At 38.8% G+C, this 9,741-nt stretch overlaps 1 protein-coding gene across 5 annotated transcripts in view; it reads left to right on the top strand.

Moving 5' to 3' along the window:
• Positions 1–36: 36 nt before the first annotated feature.
• LOC108657275 (uncharacterized) overlaps positions 37–9,741 on the top strand; it is a 29,412-nt gene continuing 19,707 nt past the window's right edge. For 2 of the 5 annotated variants that reach the window (XM_089264944.1, XM_089264940.1), the window contains exon 1: positions 37–203. The gene's annotated coding sequence lies outside the window, so the exon portion shown is untranslated. Of the gene's footprint in view, positions 204–257; positions 597–692; positions 773–9,741 lie in introns of those variants that run through there. The other 3 variants (XM_089264941.1, XM_089264943.1, XM_089264942.1) reach the window with 3 other exon arrangements.

The following is a 9,741-nucleotide window of genomic DNA, read 5'->3' as shown; positions in this document are numbered from 1 at the left end:
GTAACGATAACGATTAGCCACCCGCCGTTAGCTACAGAAGAAAACACAATACCAACCGAATCGGACGTACCGCGGATCGCGACCGTTGCGCGCGTTTAAAGTGTGTGACTATTTTTTTGTTGTTTTGCGTGCAATTCGACGCGCGCGAATATTTGTAAATTGTTCATCAGTTAACTAATAAAGAGAAAATGCAGTAAACAAAAGTGAGTTAATATCATGCGCTATTGTCTATGTCTTAGCTAAAATTGATGGCACCAATTGTTGTGCCGCCAAAGGTCCGCCCTAATACACTTGTCGGTCTGAGCTGACTTTTGAATTGAGCTGTTGTGCCAGTGTTCAGCCTAATTAGCGCACGCTGCTGCTATTTACACTTTGTGTCCTAGGGAGACAGATACACATGCCGTTGCTGCAGCAGCAGCAGGGTGTGTTCCTTCCTGTGCCTTTTCGCTCGTGCTTTTGTGTGTGTGTGTGTGGATTGTGAACCTGTGCTAAAAATCAATAAAGCACGCTTGTGCAAAAGTCAAACAACAAAGAGACGGCAAGTCCTGCTCCTGTTTCGCTCATACTCCCACAGTTAGATATGAACACATGTGCGTGTGAGTTTTCTCGTTCACATCTTTAATTCTTTTTGTTTTACTTTTTTTTGTTGTTGTTTCTTATCATTTGTTGTTTGTTTTCTGGCTGCCACGAAGGACGACAACTAACAATAAAATCCGCAGCAATTAGAGAACTTGGCAATTATGCGCGTCGCTTTGTGCAATTGAAATTGCAGGTAATTTCACACATGTTCGTAATAGTTTAAAAAGAAATACAATTAGGTATATGTATATTCATGTATGTATATGTATGTATATTGCTCTGAGTGCATCGGCTGCAGGTACAACAACGACAACAATAGCGCTAAAATAATAAAACACCGTTAAATGCGCGCGCCTACTTAGTCGAGCATGACCAAAGCACCCAAAGCATTAAAACCCGTTGCTTTATGGTTGTTGCTGTTGTTGTTGTTGGTGTTCACTTTAAGTAGTTCTTGTTATTGTTGCCGTTGCTGCTGCTGTTGTTGTGGCAGCTGGCAATCGCAAGCGACGCAATTGGAAACGCACTTGGCAACGAAACAACAAAACAAACTTCTGCCTGGGCAGCTGAATTATTGCCTCAAGACTCTGCAGCTCCTTGCCCCAAATTATGTGCATTAATCCTTGCTGCTTTGGCAACCGGATGAGCAGAGTGAATTTGCTCTTAACCGAAATTGATGTCCAAGTGTATTGTCAATACCAGGCAATACCAAGCTAAGCCAAGCCCTTAAATATTCAATTTACCGGCCGAATGAGGTCAAGTGTTCCGGCTCTTCGATTTGGGTCATAGCTGGGAGAGAAAACGTCTCAAGAATGCGAATGCAATGCAAAATTAGTCCTTTTATATTCCAAATTATAGCTATGTGTATATTTACTCATACTCGTAGAGTAAATAACTCTTAATAATATATATCTTGCGAATAGCAGTTACTGTTACTGTAAGACTGGGTTGATTTATACTAAAAAGTATAAATATTACTTGAAAATTTGATAATGAATCCAAGAAACTTTACAATATTATATACCTTATATTTGCCTATTCTCTTACTAACTTGGAGCATTTTAATTGCTTTACGTAAAGAGCTATGACTGTTTTCGTTTGCTTCACGTTTCCCTGTTCTTGTTGTTGTTTTTCTTGGCATGTTTGTAAATTGACTTTAGTTGTCTTAGAAGTCGTTGTTAGCTGTTTTGACAACAACAAATGAAATAGTTAGGCATTTTACTCTGTGCCTTATGATTCGGTCGTCTGACTGTTGTTGGGCGTAATTAAAAGTGCAGTTTTCGCGGCCCGTTTAACTGGCTTTACAGTTAGCAATAGCAGTTCTAAATTACACTGTTAAATTACACTAAATACATTATGGTAAATCATCAAGTCTTGCAGTCAGTCATGCTCTGATTGGGCTTCAGATGCCGAATCAGATTCAGATTTGGATGCAGATTCGAATTCAGATTCCGATTCCCATTCAGATGCCATATCATGAACAAAAGGCGCAGCGAAACAACGTTTCGTATCAGTTAACGCTGCTATCTAACCTAATAATTGACTATAGTCTATATCAGTCGGTATATCTATCAGCTGACATGTGCCAATGGCTTTTATCTAATCAGCTCAGAATTCTCGGCTGAGTCATCGCTGCTGCAAAAGACGCAGACTGTTGCCAAACTGAATACAGTAGTCGCTCGCTAGATGAAAAAGTGATATTATCAAGCAAGAACATTGAATGGCATTCCAGTTATTCGTGTAGAAAAATCTTACACATGTTAAATCAAGTTTAGTAAAATATATAATATTATATAAGAATTCATATGATAATATAATATCCGATTATATAAGTTTGTTTATTTTTACACAAGTCTAAACAAAATGCGGTTTTCGTTCATCGCTTAATTCAACTTGAGTTCACTTAACTTGGTTTGTCGATCATCAAGCCAAGTTAATTTCCCATGTTGTCGTTCAGTACCTGCACTCTTTCAGGGTGTGCGTGTGTGTATGTGTGTAGAACAAACGAAAAGTCGATAAACCAGTTTGTGACTTGACTCGGAGGTAAGTGGAATCAAAACATTTAAGGCACAGTGCTGGCTAGGGAAACAGATTCTGTTGGGATTGAGAAGCGTAGCAACAGCAGCAACATTTCCTCATCGCCTTTTCATTCAATGTTTTTCACGCTGCGCAATTTTGAAAGTCGAACGCGTAGAAAAATGCGAGAGAGAGAGAAAAAGAGATGGGGAAAAAACTTGATTGACGCTATAATGCATATAACGCATTTAATTGAATCACCTGGTTACACGGCTGACCTCCGAGCTGCTCCCCTGCAAAGGCAATCTCAGCGATGACCGCCAAATAAGCCAGCTTTCAGCGGATTCCTCTAAACTGCTAATGAAGGCTTATAAATGATTCATTCATAAAGGTTAATGAAAACGAATCAATAATGAAGTTGTGAAAAATGTATATCTAGAATATTTAGGCCTGATGATTACGAAAATACTGGAGAAGGGCAATAGTTAGCGGAGGAGCTCTGAGAGTGCGAAGAAGAAAGTGAGGGAACAAGAGCAGAAATCGATGTGCGAAAGAGGCAGGAATAGGGCTAATAGACAGTAGAGAATGGTCTAGGAAAGAAAGAATCGATACACAAAAGAGGAACCAAAAGAATTGTAAACTTAAAGATATTGCGTGAAGGCAAGTCAATGAAAACCGCATTGAAAGGCGATAGTTAGAAGAAGAGTTCATAAAGTGCCAAGAAGATGAGAAAAACTATAGAATGAGATAAGAGCAGCACGTGATGTACAAAAAAACGAACGGCTTCAGAACCTAAGGAAACTGGAATAAAGGTAAGGCTTTGAAAATCGCATAGAAAGGCGAGAGATGGCACGAGTATGTAGAGGGTTTCCAGAAAGTAGAGCGAGAGCCGGAATCGATATAGAGAAGATGAAAGGAATAGGAATCAAAATGCTATAAAGGCATGGAAGGCGACAGATGTCAGATGAGCTGGCACAAGTATACCGACGGCAGAAAGTGGAGTGAACGAGAGAGAGAATCGATATAGAGAAGATTAAAGAAATTGAAATAAAAATATAGGAAAGGGTAAGACAATGAAAATAGCAAGAAAGGCGACATCAGGCTGATAAGTTCTGTGAGTTTGAGGGCGGAGAGAGTGAAAAGGAGCTAATGTGAGAAGGGAGTGATGTAGGAGGTTGTGTACATAAGGTAAGAAAGGTAAGGTGTAAGGTAAGAAAGGCAAGATAATATCGAAGGAGAGATACAAAATATCGAATATAATTTCTACTTACGAAGAGTATTAGATATACTCCAATCACTAAGAGTTTGGCATATTTAAAGGACTTGAAAAAAGAGGTCTCAGTGTGTTGCTTGCATGTCGAGTGCTTCACAGACTCTCAAAAGCAAACAAGTTAACAACATGAAAACAAAACAACAATTGTAGGGTTGTAGGTTGCCGATCAAGTGGCATTTGGCGTTGCTGGAGGTTGTTGGGGGCCTCAGATGGCCGAATGTGTACTTAACAAAAAATGAGCCAAAGCAAAATGGAAAACAAATTCATAATTATTGACAGAAACAACAGAGTTTTCGGTGTCGATTTACCAATTGTGTTTGCTTATTACTCGTCCGTTTATCGCATTGTTCACTTCCTTGTCTCGGTCTCGACTCGACGCGACTTTGAACTTGACTGCGGCCTAAGATGGTCTTGCGGCTGGAGTTGAAGTTGAGCCTTGGACTTGAGTTGATGGTTGGAATGGGAATTGGTGTTAATATTGGTATTGCTATTGCTATACCAAGGTATTGGTGTTGGAATTGGAGAACGTGCCCTCTTGACCTTGCCTTGACGGCTGTCTAAGGCTTTTAGCTCCGTCTGCAGCAAGGCTGGCGAATGATCTCACATACATATAAAGCCGATATCCATACAACCCCGTGACCCAAATGCCGCATAATAAGTGCAACAACTGCAGCAATTTGCGCGGCTCACGGCGCATATTCAAAGCAACTGCAAAAACAACAAAAGCCGAGTTAATAAATGAAATGAACAGAGAAAAAAGACAACAGCCAAGAGCCGACAACCAACCGCACAATGGCCAGGCAATAGGCATGGAAATTGCTTAGCTCCATAAATTGTGTCAGCGGCAACAAAAGCACGTGCCACAGCACCGACAAAGCACATCTACATACAGGGAGACAGGCGGACAGACGGACATGTGTGAATAAATGTACATCTATTTTCTATTGTTCAATAATTAAAATCGTACAGCAATTATACAACAGCTAAATATAGATGTAACTTTGGCTAGTTTCGGGCTGGAGTTGGAAATGAATTCTGATAAAGAGCTCAAAATATTTGGGATGCAGACACATCTTACTGACTAAACCCTATATGTATTTAGTATATATAATCAGCAAATATATCTATATCTACATCCATGTCTATATCTAGTACACTAAATTTGCATCCTGGTCGGATTAATTGCTCAAGATGTAAAGATAAACTGCTGAAATATTGGAATCAGATTTATAAAACATTTAGATAGTCGAAAGAATATTATATATGTATCTATAATATATCCAGTACTCCACTAAATTGCTGTGAATTCTAGTCGGATCGCTGAAATCTTGTATACAGATTAAGTATATATATATTAAGTATATACATATATCTATATCTAGTATACCTAAGCTAGTCTTGGGAAGGAATTGAAAATGGCTTATTTAAAGTGGCTTGCTTGAGAGTTCGAATTCTGATCTGTTTAGATATAAAGAGGAAAGAAACGTTGAGATCCTTAATTCCAGTTCGGGCTGGATTTGAAAACGGATACGCGCAAGCAGCTCATTACGAGTTCGAGTTATACTCGGCCCAAGGTATATATTTATGATGCATATAGGCTTGCGCCAGAATATGAAATGTAGATATATATATCCATATCTATGTATATCTAGTATTCCACAAAATTGTTTTATATGCAGCTGCATAAACGTGTCAATGTAGAGAAGTCTTGACGTCTTGTTGCCTGCAATATTTTGATATGCTGACACACGATCAACGAAATATCAGTTTAGTAATCTTCATAATCGACACGTTCTGTATGAAAAATATAATATGACGCTGGCAAGATTATATATTTAATGGGCGCCTGTTTGCTGGAAATGGAAATATGAATAAAAAATAACTCTGACCTCGATGCGAAATAAATATAAATTTAAGCGAAATCACTTAGAATACAAATAAGGCTTAGGCTTACTGCTAGAGGAGGGTGTATAGCATACACTGTATACAGAGTTTACCAGAGAGAGAGAGAGAGATAGAGAGAGTATCCCAAAGCTGGCTTTCCTTAGCGTGTCATTGTTGTAGTTGCTGATGCCATAATATTGCGTGCCTACCTATAGCTGTATCTGTATCTGTATCTGTATCTTTACACGAGCTGCACAGTTGCCTTAAGACAATGTCACTGGCGGCAGTCAGGCAGTTAGGCAGTCAGGCAAGTCAGGCACGCTCGTTGCTCATCATGAAGTTCGCTGGATGATAAGCATTATGACTATGACTGTGACCGCCGGGATGATGACGAGCTAGCTGCGAGTCATTCGATCGCAACAGATGTCTACGAAAATTGATGCTATTCATTATGGGAAATTCGCCTTGAAGAGGTTGTCGCTGTCTCTGTCGCCGTTGCAGCTTATCAATTGCAACAGCCGCGCAGTACCAGCTTTATTGTTATGGCCGGAAGACAATGGACGCGGGTCACAATAGCTTTACAGCGCTGGCCTTTGGTTTTGGGTATTTGTATACATTTCTCACATTTCACGCCTCCAAAATCGAATTCAAACGCGATTGCCAATGCAGCACATCGAAATTAGATTTATGCTTATATATGCTAATCATTTCAGCTGGAATTCAGGGCTGAGTTGTGTAAATAATGTTGTAAACTATATTATGAATATGCAATGCAGATGCATGAGCTATTCAAGACGCGACTCAGCCACGATTCATGCTAGAAGAGCAATTGCAATCAAAGCGTTCCAATTTGCTTACTGAATAATTACATAATGCGTGTGCTTAGCTCAGATCTGGATGTGTGTTTGCGGTATTTGATTCACTTGCTTCCTTTTGTTGCCCGCCAGTGATTCATCTGGCTAGGCTTACAGCCTTCTATAGTAATAATAATTGCTCAACGGTTTGATGGCCATTTGTCATTTTTCTGTGGCTCTTTCAGTTAGTTTACCAATGACTAAATGCAATTCCAGATTCGAGCTGACGATTCTAGCGGCAGCAGCATTGTCGTGTCATTTGCATTTCCGCCTTGGCCACAAGAATCACTTAGCATCGTTTGGTTGAATAATGTCTGCTAACTGTATTGTGCCATACTGTTAATGCAATGGGAAACAGCTAAACAATTTAGCCCCTGCCGCTTATACAATGCGATACAGTGCCAGTGCAGCATTAGTGTAAAAATTAGCTTAGCTTACATTTCACTCTAAACATTTAATGAGGCTGCCCGACGCGTCGTCGACGTTCCCCAGTCAGACGGTCGGGCATAGACGCCCTGTCGCTATGTTGCATAATTGTTGTTAAGCCGTCAATTCAATTGACGTCGCTCATACGTCCCGTTGTGCGGATGTCGTGTGTGGATGTGCGATTGTCTGCCCGCCTATGTGTGTATGTGTGCGCTCGTGTCTCTGTGTATGTGTGTGTAAATTAGTGCACATCCAATGCCTCTTACAGCTTTCTAAACTAAGCGCCGAGCACCGAAAACCAAACACACTAACTAAATAAGAGAGAGAGAGAGAAAGAAACACAAACTAATTTGTATAGTTTCTTTTGAAATCAACACAATATGTAGATGTCAGATATATGTATGTATAAAGTAGAAGAAAGAGTTTCACGTAAGATCTTCCAATATCAAACTACAATACTCCCACGAATCAGAAAATCAAAACCTTTTTATCTCTACACAAGCAAGGTCAACCCAATGAAAACAACACCAGTGATTCTTAAGCTCAACTGTCTCATTATAACTCTAACTCTAACTTAATCTCAACAGCTACAAATAGAATTAGTTAAATTGATTACAATTTTCTATTCAATACCCTACGACGATAAACAATAAACTACTGCACAACTTTTATCAGTTAGAATATATATTTCTCCCTATTGATTGTTGCTCCGAAGGGTGAAGTCTTTTATTTCAAGCTCTTTCATAATAACTTAAATCAATTGCCTTGGGTCCCAGAGCATGCAATTGGAGAAGAATTGTATTGCTATGTCCCTCTAGGAGAAGGTTTCACGTTAAGGATTGTCGTAAATCCTTCATTTAAAAGCGTCAGGAAGAGCCCGTCAGTTTCACGTATTACCAGGGTTTATTTTTTCAGACCTTGAGTGTTTACAGTGAATATACATATAGTGAAGTCATACACATAAATAAAATGATTTATTATTTTAGATTTATTTCTTTGTTGCAGTTATAATAATTTATATATAGAATATAACACAAATATTCTTAGATTCACTGTCGCAATACATCGCGACATTTATTAAGAACCAAGATTCGTTCCTGCATTTGAGAAAAGGTAAGCTCGGTGTCCCCTTATGTTAGTTAAAGAGAGCTATAATAGTCGAATTTCCAAACTATCAGATTTTAATGAAAATCTCTGTTTTCTATACATACATATATTATATATTTATATTCCTGCTTTATGCTAATCTAGCTATGCTCAATGTTAGGGCATTCAGTGCCTCATAGACGCTTCTCTTTGACTAGTTTTAGTGAATGCTCTGTATTTGATTTTTACTTTGTTTTCGTTATTGTTGCTGTCTTCATTGTTTTTTGTCTTTTTTAAAATTTATTTTTGCAACAAAATTGACGTTAATTTGTGGCAGACGCGAAAGCATTTGGCATTATTATCACAAATACTTCGTTACATACATATACATATATGTATGTACATGAAGCGGGAAAAAGGTATTTTTATTGCAATTGTTATGGCTCTAATAGTTTTTTTTTTTTAATATTTAATTATGTTATTGCATTGCTCAGCTGCTGTTCGATAGATTTGATTCGTGTGATTAATTGATCGATATGCATTCGCTTTGCATACAACACTTTCACTTGCATATTTGCAGTCGTTTAGTGAATCGATGAAAAGTGTTTTCAAAACTCAAATACATCATTTCCACACACAGCAAGAAGAAAATTGGCCAGTCTTGTGAAACCCAATGCAATGGGCTTCCTTTTCACATCCCATTGGCATTGATTAATGTGCGGCTCATAAATTTATTTATCCAACGCGCTGCGTGCTTGGCGATCTGCCAAAGGCAATTTGATGCCACTCACACACACTCACACACACACGCACACATTTATTAGTTTTTGGCATAGATTTTCAGGCGAATTTCCACCCAACAATTCAAATACATATATCGCAACCATTCCCTTAAGCATATGTAGTATATACATGCGATATAATGTACGAATTTAGTTGAACTGGAAACAGAGTGGGGAGCACGTGTGTAAACAATGTTTGCAATGTTATTGAACCCACTTCTGGCCTGGATGGAACCTCGTTCAAATGCAACGACCTCGACCGTCTTTGATGGCAAATAAATGGGCAAAGGTCTTAGAAATCGAAATGCAAATCGAATTAGACAACAGAGGGTATACATATGTACATACAGACTCTATATTATGTCACACTACAATCATGAAATGCGAGACAATCTCAATGCATTACAGTTTCTAGACGCGCGCCTCTATCAGCTATATAATATGGTTAATTGTCAGCTCGACTCAGAGAAGCAAAAAGCTTAAGCGAGATAACTTGACAAACAAATTAGTTAAGACATCATGAATATATGCACAAAAGATAAACAAACAATGGGAAGAGGTGAAGCCAAGGCTATACTTGCATATGAATAAGAACCCAGTGCAAATTAAGATGAGCTCGCTAATAGAGGTAAGAGCCGAGGTAAGAGTCATACAGATCTGACGAATATTACATATGAGAGCCGACGGCCTTGAGAATAAGACGATTTCAGTTGCTCTGAATCTAGAGATTGAAAGTGGAAGAGTAAAACATTGAGGGAATCTTAGAAGAAAGGTAGACTGAGACTGAAACTGAGACTGAGACTGAGACTGAGACTGAGACTGAGACTGAGACTGAGACTGAGAC

The sequence above is a fragment of the Drosophila navojoa genome, chromosome X (assembly GCF_054131105.1).
Source record: "Drosophila navojoa isolate 15081-1374.11 chromosome X, UAZ_NAV_1.0, whole genome shotgun sequence".
Taxonomy (NCBI): Eukaryota; Metazoa; Arthropoda; class Insecta; order Diptera; family Drosophilidae; genus Drosophila; species Drosophila navojoa.
This window is presented reverse-complemented; position numbering and strand designations above follow the sequence as displayed.